Source organism: Schistosoma mansoni, chromosome 2 (assembly GCF_000237925.1).
Source record: "Schistosoma mansoni strain Puerto Rico chromosome 2, complete genome".
In the NCBI taxonomy this organism is placed as follows: domain Eukaryota; kingdom Metazoa; phylum Platyhelminthes; class Trematoda; order Strigeidida; family Schistosomatidae; genus Schistosoma; species Schistosoma mansoni.
The window spans coordinates 1,016,008-1,028,685 of record NC_031496.1 but is presented as its reverse complement, the minus strand read 5'-3'; positions in this window follow the sequence as shown (position 1 = coordinate 1,028,685).

Sequence of the window (12,678 nt, the reverse complement as noted above, 5' to 3'; positions counted from 1 at the left end):
CCTTTACCACGTTCAAACGGTTTTAATTATCTTTTTACATGCATAGATCGATTTACCAGATTCCCTATAGCCATCCCGATAGCGGACATCACAGCGGAAACAGTAGCCAAAGTTTTCATGCAGAACTGGGTAACCATTTTTGGTACACCTATAACAATAACGACGGATAGAGGAGCGCAATTCGAATCCGAACTATTTAATAACTTGGCTAAACTTCTAGGCTCCAATAGGATACGCTGCACTGCATATCATCCTCAGGCTAATGGGATGGTAGAACGTTTTCACCGTCAGCTAAGAACCGCTCTTATATCTCACTCAAACCCCAATCAGTGGACAGAATTCCTACCGTTAGTTATGTTGGGAATACGAACATCTGTCAAAACTGACGCACAGTGTTCAACTGCGGAACTGGTTTTCGGAACAACTCTGAGACTACCAGGTGAATTTATTAACCCTAATACTAACAGTCAAAAACTTAATATAGAAAATTATGTAGATCAACTACGAGATCACATGTCTAAACTTAAGCCGATTAATACTCGTGAACAATCGCGCGCCGTATATATACCTAAACACCTAAGCAATTGCACGCACGTATGGATAAGATGTGACAAAATAAAAGCACCACTCAGCCCTCCATTTGAAGGTCCTTTCAAAGTCGTCTCAAGAAAATCTAAATATTTCGTGATAGAAAAACATGGAAACATCGACACAGTAAGTATTGATAGGCTAAAGCCGGCTTATCTAGATCATGAACCACCATACGTGTTGTTAGATCGTTTAACTGACAAATCCATTACGGGATCAAAATATAAAGATGATAAATCTTTACAAATGACTAAAACGGTTCGCTGGGCACATCCGATTAGTCAGTCAAGGATGTTGACAGTTTCGACTGCAGGATAAATCTAACCACGTAGCTAATCAGACCCTGCATCTACTTAAAAATATTTTGTTTTCTTCATTCCGCCTCACATACAACTCCCCAGAACTTTTACCTTTGATATATAAGTGTTATGTTAAATATTTTTTTTAAATACTGGACACATAAGCTAGGTATTCCGAAACGATGGCTGAGGATTTTATTCAAACTCGTACAACTTACACTGGCAAATACAACGAATTCAAAAAGCAACCCAGGCGAGTTTTATAATTTCTTTTTCTGGTTAATTAACTATACTGGCTATACATATATACCATATGAACTAATTCTAAAAGTTTTCGGTCGAAGATATGTTTAGTAGCTTGATACAATTACTATGGTCAAGCACTTATTAAAGTTCTCATCATTTTTTTTAAATTTCTGACATTGAAGAATCAATAACCGTGAAGATATGGTACAGTACGTTACTGTAAGGATACTATCTTAGCCGCGTTGATTCCACATACCTAATTTTAAACACAACGTATAAAAGAACTGTTAAGTAATCATAACATTGAACTGACGATATGACTATCGTGGCTATGTTAACGTTAAACCAATTATTATTAGTGGCCCATACAAAACCCTGGAACTTAACACTAGCGTTATAAAAAAGACATGTTATGTCAATAGCTTATATATATATACTTTTTTTCTCGGTTTAATAATAACGTAAAAAGAGTATTTGACACAACTGTACTTGATCTGCATACTCAACACAATTTTTTTGCTTCTTAACCGTATATTCGTTTCCGTTTTGTGGATTACTCTGATGCACCCTTGGTTACGCACCTAGTTGTAAAATGGTTCAAATGGTTCAAATGGTTGAGGACGGAATAGAAGAAGCTTTCGCTTAACGGGCTTCCGTGTCTGATAGCAGTGGATCACCAATACCTCCAGGCAAGAACCTAGGTATATGAACGATAATAGAGGGAAAAAAAGAATTTGGTAAATCATAATAATATGTTATCCTTAGTCCTTAGGAATAAGTCAAGTTTTCTCTTAAAGGACTCCTGGGAATTCGCTTGGACTAGCTCAGTCGGCAGCGAATTCCAGCACTTGACAACTCTAACGGAGTAGAAGTTGTGTCTGCAGTCTGTTCTGTTATGTAGGGTCTCCAATTTCTGGGTGTTACCTCTCAGGTTAGTGTTATGACTAAGCTTAAGAAGTTGTTTAAGGGGATGACCAGAAGTATTAAGGATACTATAAGTCATAAGAAGATCACCTCTAAGACGCCTATACTCTAACGGGTAAAGGTTAAGTGATTTGAGGCGCTCTTCATAAGGTTTGAATTTGAGTCCCCGAACTGATTTTGTGGCTCGACGTTGTATACGTTCCAGAGTGACCTTATCCTTTTGGAGGGAGGGAGGAAATACTATGTTTCCGTACTCTAAGTGGGGACGAATAAAACTGTTGAAGATTATGTGGAAGGTTCTACCGTCAAACTGGCCAAAAATGCGCTTCAATGTTACCAGTGCAAGGTTTGCTTGAGAGGCGTTTTTGTCACAGTTCGCATACGATTTCAGGTCGTAGGGTACCAACACTCCTAAATCTTTTTCAACTTGGGAAACTTCTAGAGGTGAGTTACCTAAGTTATAACTATAGTCTGCAACATGTCTCAGATGGACTACCTTGCACTTTGAAGTGTTGAAGGTAAGTCCGTTGTCGTCTGCCCAACTTTGAAGTCGAGTCAGATCCTCCTGCAGAACTAGTATATCATTGTGAGTACGTATCTCTCTCCAAAGTTTCACATCATCAGCAAAAAGCAATAAATCAGATGAAACTTGTTGAGGAAGATCGTTAATATAAATCAAGAAGAGAAGAGGTCCTAGTATTGAACCCTGGGGGACCCCACTAGCACATTCCATAGCCTGAGAGAGAGTGAAGTTAACCCTGACCTTAAAATGTCGGTTTTCTAGGTATGAAGTGATCCAGTCAATTAAAGGGGGTTTTATACCCAATCGTCCAAGCTTCTTGATAAGACATGCATGGTTGACCCTATCAAAAGCTTTTGAGAAGTCCAGGTAAATGACGTCAACCTTCCCCTTGCGATCAAGGATGGTTGTCCATTTATCCACCGCAGTCAGCAGGTTGGTCGTACAAGAATGACCTTTTCTGAAACCATGCTGTTGAGGCGAGAAGAACTTTGAGGATGATAAGTGTTCTAGTATGCCGTCGAATACTAGGGATTCCATAATTTTTGAAGGTATGGAGAGAAGGGCCACTGGTCGGTAGCGGTCATCACTGGCTCAAGGTCATGCACTTGATCGATTTTGTTAAAGAGCCCAACTTCTAGCAAGTTCACCCTTTTACATATACGCATTACAAAAGAGTTTTTTTGTTGCTGTTTTCATGGTTCTTCGTGCACAAGATATCTACACTATGTTTATTTCCTTCCAGAATACCAATCCGTTCTGGAGGCCAAGCACTTACATGAACGGAACAATTATCAATTGCATTTATGTATTTCCATTTTGTATCTTATTATTTTAGGCAGGCAGTGGAGCAGTTCTTCAGGTTTGCTTGATTTTCACCATTACCTTTGAAGTAGACTCTTCTTTACTTTTTACTTGAGGGCGACTCAAGAGGCAGGTGAGTAAACACCTGATAGCCGGTCTGAGCATGGAAAAATCGTACCTCACCAACATGGTGTTGGGTAGCCCGCTCGCGGCACTTCCTCAGATATTCTTATTCCACATTCTCACACTTTCTCTTGAAAGCACGCAGCAAACCGTCAGCGATAGTTGTAGAAAAGATCACATGCTACAAAGATGACAAGCTGGTAAATGAAGAGACATCCATGGACTATCATTGAAAGCGTTAGTCGTAACTGATTGTAAGTCAAATAGTGAGCGAGTTGATAATTTCGCCTTGGGATGAGAAATAGAACGAAGGTGTTATCGATAGATAGGTTAATCGAACCGACGTTCCTACGGAAGTCGATTCTAGGGGGAAGCTAATGTAACAGCTCAGGTTGGTTGGTTAAGAGTTGACTCCAAACAACCAAGCATATGCTAAAACAGTATTGTTCAAGTATTCATTCACTTCCTTACCTTTTGTAAGCGTTATATTCCCTACTATCTTATATGGAATGTTGAGAGCCTTTGTTTGTCTGAACAGATAATCCCACGCTCCACTGTGACTGCGCGAAGATCGAAATAAAGACCTATTCACTACTTCTCTGGTTTCTTCTATCAATAGCACGAGGGTTACCTATAGGCACGAAAAAACCTCGTGAATCTTTCTATGTATGTAAACAGTTGACTAAAGCCATTAGAACACCGTAAATGACCCACTATATCGATATGAACATGATCAAAACGTTCATATAGTTGGGTGAAAACTTTAACAGATGAACTTGCGTGACGGTTAACGTTTGATTACTGGTGCACTGATTTTGCCTAACACTCTGTTTGTAAAAGTGGACATATACACATAGCCCCAATTACTTTAGGAGTCGATTTAGCGTCAAGATAAGACAAAGTATGAAAATCAACAGCCATCACTTTTCGCACAATTTTGGGAACAAGCGAAATGTCTATGCATCACCTTGGTAGTGTCAACGCATATTAAACTACACTCAGAAAGTGATGGCATCTGTTTTAGTTTGAAGCCAGTATTTGCTACTACGAGTATGTTTTGTGATTGTTGGTCCTCCTTCACGTTGACTCTTAAAGCTTCAAAATTTACTGTGGATTGTTGTATTATGTTCATTGTTCGAGCTGAGATAATGCATCTGCCACCTGATTTTCCTGAACAGTGACATTTCAGACATAAATTGTGGACTGCAATATAACTTCAAGGTGTCGGTTTTCTCGAGGACAATATTCATTGACTTTGGCCTCCAATGCGTTGATTAGTGGTTTATGATTCGTAAAAACTGTGGATTCCCTGCCTTTCAACATGCGTCCGATGTGCTTGATGGTCAGTTTCATTTCGAGCTCTCATCCGATGGTGGGATATTTCTGCTGTTTCGGAGGGACTCTTTTTTAGAAGAATGCAATCGTTTGCCAGGTGTCTTCAACCATTTGGTTGGGGATAACACCTACCGCTTTCTAGAAGCATTTACCATCAAAGTGAGTGTGGAATTGAAATTCGTAACATAGACGATTGACCTAGTGTATTTTTTGGCTGATTACTGGCGCCACCACCCTCAGAATTGAGCCCAAAAACCTTTGGTTTGTCAAAGGTTGTATTAATTGTGCTCAACCAGGTATAAACCAACGGGAAGAGTTATCTACACTCAGAAAAATCCTCAGTTATGTTGAGTTACTTGGTATGGAGTATTGCCTTACTGTGTCCACATCTCTGATCGGTTTAATCCATTCTGGACTCATTATGTACAAGAATGATTCTGAAGTTCAAACTTTAAACACTTAAAGGTATGTCCGTTCCACTTTCTTTTAACCACTTTAATACTGCCCTTACGTGCTGTTCATATGATTTTAAATCCGGACTGGTAATTAACAAATCGTGCATATAGCCTTACACAAAATGCATATACTGAAGTAAGTTGTACATAAATCTTTGCAATGTTTGTCTTGCCATCTTCAGTCCGGGCAGTATGCTTACAAACTTGGCCTGCCCAAGGGGTGCAGTAGTAGCTGATTTAGGGATATCTTCCTCAGCTTCTGAGATATCGTGATACGTCCCAATCACGTCAACTCCAATTTTCTTCAGAACTGTGTTGAAGGTATGCTGGTGGACTATTGAATTGACAGATAATACTCACCTGTAGTCCGTAATTCAATTCGGCTCCAGATATCTTGAGCCTCTCTCGGGCTAGTGTTCTATGACATGTACCTTACTCGTCATAAGGACTTGCTGCTGTTTCTATTGTCTACTTGCATATTACCAACATTCTCTATGAGAATGTATACACTCACAATCAGTTCTTTTGATGACTTCTTTTTGTGTATGACGTGTCGCACGTGATTCAGTTAAGGACCCGTCCGTAATTCGATCTTCAATACTCAATACAAAAATTTTGGAGGTGTCTGGGTCCATGGTTTCTAAACAGCATTTGACGTATCTTGGAAAGCTTACATTCATCCTTGTTTTAAAAACTCCTTTACACACGGCGTTGTCACCAACCAAGACGCAAATCTGACGTAAGAACTGTGATTATGACATATCATCTAACGTTTTTACCTGTAAAATTCCATGGACCCTTTGACTGCCTGATGAAGATAGATTGTTCGCTATTTTGTATCTTAAAAAGGCGTACGGTCGTGATGTTATGGAACTCAAAATAAATCGCGGGCTTCTTAGCGAATGATTTATTTATTTATCCATTTAAACACATAAATATTGGTACAAGGAACCACCAGATAAATATGCGCCACACAAATCTCATTCGATTTGTGTGAGGGCTGTGATACTGCCCAGGTGCCCAAACTGAAGCAGGTGGTTTTCTCAGAGGCCCACACCCGGAGCCTTTGACCTAAAAACCTAGTCCACAAGGCAGTGGAGAATCGTGAGGAGATGCAGTCTCATGGTAGCCGGTGACCAACGATTGATTCATACGCCATTCGTTCCTTCAGGATACTGGAGTCCATGTGCACCATTGGTTTGGAATGAGGGTTTTCCAACTCTCCTAGGTGGACTCGCAGTGTCCACTAACCCGGTTAAAGCGCCGGACATTCGCTTTTCGTCCTCTCACTTTTGTGAACAACACTCCCGCCACGAGAATGCAATGAGTAGGACTTAGCGAATGAAGGACGGAGGACAGAACATAAATCTTAGTAGATTACTTTCTCAGATTTAAAATTGTACCCCGTGATATAAATCTTCAATTAAGCCAATTACAACTCTGAGTCACCTCGATCAAATTCTGTTAGTCGGACTTTCGTAACCATACCGGTGACTATATCGGCGATAAATTGCACTTATCTTACAGGCTTTATACTTGGTATACGTACGGCGTTGTTTTGAAACGAGACCAGCACAGCTTGCATCTATTGAAGAAGTCTAGATAAGAAAAGTCGTTTGAATTAGCTATCTTCGAAGGTTCTTGGATCGATAACCCCTTTCATTCTTAGCAACATATCTGTCGAAGAACCATGTTGCAGTTCGACATTATTAAGGAGTTGATCTAACTTTTGTCGATTGGTTAGATCTCCACGTTTAGGTTTTTCGTAGGGTCCCGAAACATCACTCGTAAACATACCAGGTGTTACGTAACTGTTGCATTCACGTGGTACTTCCTTTACAACCGCGAGGAATTGTGCGCGTGGATCAGTCATGCCGTGTTCGTAGACGTCGGGCTCCGAGTAGCAGAACCAGGCTTCGATGATGTCTGGCCAGAAGGGCATTAGTTGAAATTAGGGTGGAGACATAGTCTTTAGCTTAAGTGCCTTGTGTATCCATTCCGTCATATTGAACTATTAAGTACAAAAATGAACTAGGAAAAAATATCACAATATATAACATTTAAAATCAGGCAATGATTTATGAGATTTCAAAAAGGAACAGACTTACAGTTTGTAAGTTTGTGAACCAGATCACGTTGGGCCCATCAATGAAGATGCTACAGGTATTTAAAGTTTGACGGCGCTTTAACCAGTAACACCTATTACGAGTTGTACCCACCAAGGGAAATCGAAAGACAGAAGCGATTAGCTTGGAAGATATATTTGATAGGCTATCAAAATATCGAGGATCGACTGATCTAATCTGCCTAGCGTTTGCAGGGCATTTTCAGCACGGCGTTTTCATTCGTGATCTGGTGCGGATGAATGACCGAGCGCATTCAGCTAGGTGAGTCCATTAAAACTAATGTGGTCATCATCCAATGTTGGACACAAATAGAGCTATTAATTTTTTGGATTTATTTACCACTAAATTCAGTTAGATCTTCAGCATTCTAATTTCTTCTCATTGTTTTCCACATTGCAACCAACCGAACCGCTATTGGGTATTGTGACTGCTACTGCTCTCAGACTAACACCCTCTATTTAGTTTCAAAATAAGCATGCATCAAATCAATTACCTAAACGTAGTCTATTAACTGAACAACCACACTTTGAAAATTGAAAATAATCCTTAACCGTTATGAAGCAACAAGAATTGACTGCGAAGATTTTACTTGTTTTTGTAAACCCTTCGATGTTATTGAATACAAAAACATTGAAGGTAAGCGCTTTATCTAATATGTGTGATAGCTCAAGGTCAGTGTAGATGCCGTGTAAAAGGTTTTGTGCTTTGAATATATTTTATCATTTAGTTTTATTATCAAGTAATAAACCTAAATTTGTAACCACAAAGCGTATTACTTTTTGTAAAAGGTAAGTCATTAAATCACGATCGACTCATGAGTACACTTTCATTAGCAAACAAAGAACAATAAATAAATATTAACTTCGAAGAAAGTTAAGTAACACTGTTGGGGAAAATACAGTGTTTATCTTAGTTGAATCGCAACTGGAAGTTGCCCTTTTCCACTGACTGTGGAAGAAGTAATGAGACATATGTCTCATCACATAAATGTTTCCGGCGAGACTATAATTTATAATTATAGTCTCACCATGTTTCCCATAGTTTACATCTCAAATTACTTTCAAAAAAGTTACGATTTATCATAAACCTACGGATGTTCAGATGAGATTTGTTGAGAAGACTCCTCTGGATTTCCACAAGAAATGCAGTTTCCTTAAATATAAACTAAAATCGTTCTTCTTTTCACAAACTTCACGTCCTCAGAAATCTAGTCATTTCCTAGTTGCTTTGAAAACACTTGTTCACAGAAGGTCTCTCTGCCCACTAACACACGTACATGACTTACAAATTATTCTGACAATTGGGAAATAAGTTCTTTATAGGTAATATATGAACTCTGTGCAACGGCACTGAAGGGAGTTCATAAAGTCATCAAATTATTTTCATTTTATAGACACTCAGTACCTTTTATCTTGCTCATTGACCGCCATAATAAAAACACTGACATGCGTCTTGTATATTGATGATACGTCTGTGACCTGCGTCAACATCTCAACTAAGGATAAGGAGTGAAGTAGTCGAACGCGTCATCAACTTCACTTTTATTGGAAGTCCGATCAGTCTTAATGGGTTGGTGTGACAAAATCTCAGCACAGATTCAAAAGACTCCTTTAGCTTTTGCCAACCTACGGCACCTATGGCTAAGACGAAATATCCGTCTATCAATTAAGGGACGAGTATACTGTACAGCAGTTGCTCTCTTCTACTTTACGGCTGCGAAATGTGACCATTAAGAGTAAAAGATACTCGTGAGTTACTTGTTCTGACCACAGATGCCTTAGAAATATTGCTCGCATCTGCTGGGATCACCGGGTGAGTAATAGTGTATACCTGAATACTGATTACCACGACGTGGAATGATGACTAGTGTTAGAGATGGTTAGAAAAAAGTTAGGGACAGCCAAACCAAAACGTGGCATCAGTCCATGAAGTCACTAACTTCTAATCTGAGCCATGTTGGTAGATGCAGACTACTCGGTTGGGGTCCGTGTGACTATCGTAACCAATGCTTGAAGACTGCATGTGACATGGCTCAGAATCGATCACAACGGCGTAGGTGTATACACTTTCTGTCTTCCCTTAAACCGTGAGATTGAAATTACCCTGTCTTTCTTTCTGTGGACTAATTCTTTCTTCCTGTACTATATTCTTATATACAATCTTTCTTTTATATATTACTACCATTGAAGTAACTACTATGAATTTGGTGTTCATCTTGTTGTGGTAATGAGGTGGCGCAACTTGGACCGATGGGTATATCTGCCTGGTCCTATGTTGTAGCTCACCAACTGACTTGTGGCCTGTGATGATTATTAACGTGCTTCTCATATACTATAACTTCTCACAATGGCACATGCAAATATCAGATTCACGGTGGGACATAATCATGATAGTCTGTTTCATTTTCTAGACCTTGATATGCAACGCAATACAAATGGTTGATTGTAAAGTTGTATTCATCGAAAGGACAGGTAAAGCGGATTTTACTTAAATTTCTATAGCTTTTGTATAATAGGTTACACAAAGCCTTGGCTAAAACGCTATTCAATAGTATCAGAAGATAGAATTGATGAGTAATTAAATATGGTTGAACTTTGTTTACTTGATCACCCTCAAAAATTCTTAGACAAGCATCAGAAGACTAAAGTGACAATGGAATATGCTGTATTGGAGAGGAAATCTTTATTCCTGGGACTTGGCTTAAAGGGTAACGAAATAGCTGAAAAGACTGATTTCAGAATAAAAAACCATAATGGAAAGGACTTATTTATCTGCCTAGCTTATCTCTCTGTTTCAGAAGAATCTCTCATTAACATGATCATATGTTGACGGATTCCTACCCTATGTTACCTCATATTGTACCTCTCAGTTTACATGTACGTGCCAAAGTACATACATCAGTTAGTCAGTCAGTCAGTCACAACATAGGACCAGGCACATATATGCATCGGTCCAAGTTGCCATACCTCGTTAGTACAACAACATGAACACCGGATTCATAGAAATAGTTAATTTAGTTGTGGTAGTATATAAAAGATAGGTTGTATATAAGGATATAGTATAGCAGGGAAGAACGTTATGAAGCAATTTTAATCTCAAGGTTTAAGGGAAGGTAGAGAGTGTATACACCTACGCCATCGCGATCGATTTTGAGCCATGTCACCCACAGTCTCCAACCATTGGTTACGATATTCACGCGGACCCCAACCAAGTAGTCTGCATCTGCCAACATGGCTCAGACTAGAAGTTAGTGACTTCATGCTCTGATTCCACGTTTTTGTTTGGCTGCCCCTAACTCTCTTCCAACCATTGCCAATACAAGTCAGCATAGCGCGCGTCGTGGTTATCGGTGTTCCGGCATACGTAACACGTGGCCCAACCATCTCAGTCGATGAAGATTCATAACCTCATCAACTGGTTTACCATCATTCCCTAATACTCTGTGTCTGACCTCACTATTACTTACCTGGTGATCCCAGCAGATGCGAGCAATATTTCTAAGACATCTGTGGTCAAATACAAGTAACTTACGAGTACATACATCGGAAGGGTGGAAAGGAGGTGGCTACTTCGCAATGAACAATTGTAATTGTCCTATACCTGATTCGTTAGGTGGTCCACCTAGTCCATGTGCCGAAAGGACAACCTTCACTATCCGGTCATTTTAGCCCTCGAATGCCCTGGTACGGCTGAGAGTGGGGAGAGTCTGCTCTTCCTCTCGAAATGCTCTCACATGGTCACGCGTATATAGCCTCTGCCAGGGAAGTCCTACTCACTGCCTTCTCGTGGCATTACTGTTGTTTACGAAATTGAAAGGACGAAAAGCGAATGTCCGGCGCCTTAACCGGGTTGGTGGACACGGCGAGTCCACCTAGGGGAGTTGGAAAACCCTGGTTTTAAACCAATGGTGCACGTGGGCTCCAGTATCCTGGAGGAACAAATAGCGTATGAATCAATCGTTGGTGACCGGCTATCATGGGACTGCATCTCCTTACGCTGCTCCACTGTCTGTTGATCAGACCTTTAGATCGAAGGCTCTCAGCGTAGCCTCGTAAGAAAATCATCTGCTTCAGTTTGGACACCTGAGTAGTATCATAACCCTCACACAATTAAAATAAAATGACATTTTTTTGTGTGGCGCATATGTATCTGGTGCCCCCATTGTATCAATATTTATGTGTTCAAATAAATATATATATATGAATGTGCACTATCATACGAATAAAAGCTGGTAGAACAAATTTCTTACTACTGTGTTATATTATTGACTGAAATGGTTGTTCCCTATTTCGATCGCTAATCACTACTTGTTTTGTGATACTCAACAAAAGTATTGATGTGCATCAGTTCAAATTCCTACAGTGAAAGAATATTAACGAGGAAAACGTTGGTAAATGTGGAACCGGAACTTTAGGAATTGACACTTCAATCAAGTGTGTCTGTTTACTCTAGTGCAACTGTTTTCGTCTCATACCCCCTTAAGTTTAGAACTATTGATTAATGTTATTTCGTGGATGCTTGGATGTGTTTGAAAGTCTCTCCAGCAATCTTTAATGTTTATTACACAGTGATTGGTTGGTTACTGATCATCGAAAAAAATAATCCGCATTTTTGTCGTGGAGACTAAATTCGACAGTTATAAAACAAAATATTTATTTATTTAAACACATACGTATTGGTACAAAAGGGCACCAGATACATGTGCCCCACACAAAATAATGAGAATGGGAGGAGAAAGGGGGTAGGATGCATATAAAAAAAGTAATGATGAGTGAAACTGAAATGTACAACCAGAAGAGCTCTTTCAGTTAAGGAGGTTATAACCACTCTTTATGCAGAAAGTAGAAGAAGGTTACAGCAGGATCGCCACTGGCTTCTATTCTGAGCCATATCTGATAACGTCTCTAGCCAGTGTATTGCGCCCTCTCTCGGACCCCAGCCAGGGAGTCGTGAAGGATCAACAGAAGCTAGCCCTTTGCAGCTTTTTTTCATACCACGATACCATGTCATACACTGATCACCTCTCCGCTTTTTCCAACCAGTCCCAGAGTCGGCAAATAATGCACGACGTGGAATTCTCTGGGACGACATTCGTAGAACATGTCCAAGCCACCGAAGTCGGTGTTTCAAGATGGTGACACCAATTGGGTTGTCGTCTCTGTCGTTTAGTAAACAGAATCTATTTTAAAGTTACACTCCCAGTTTTTGCTTGATATCAGTTTACATTTGTGTAGATGATGAAGCATATAATTAAAATG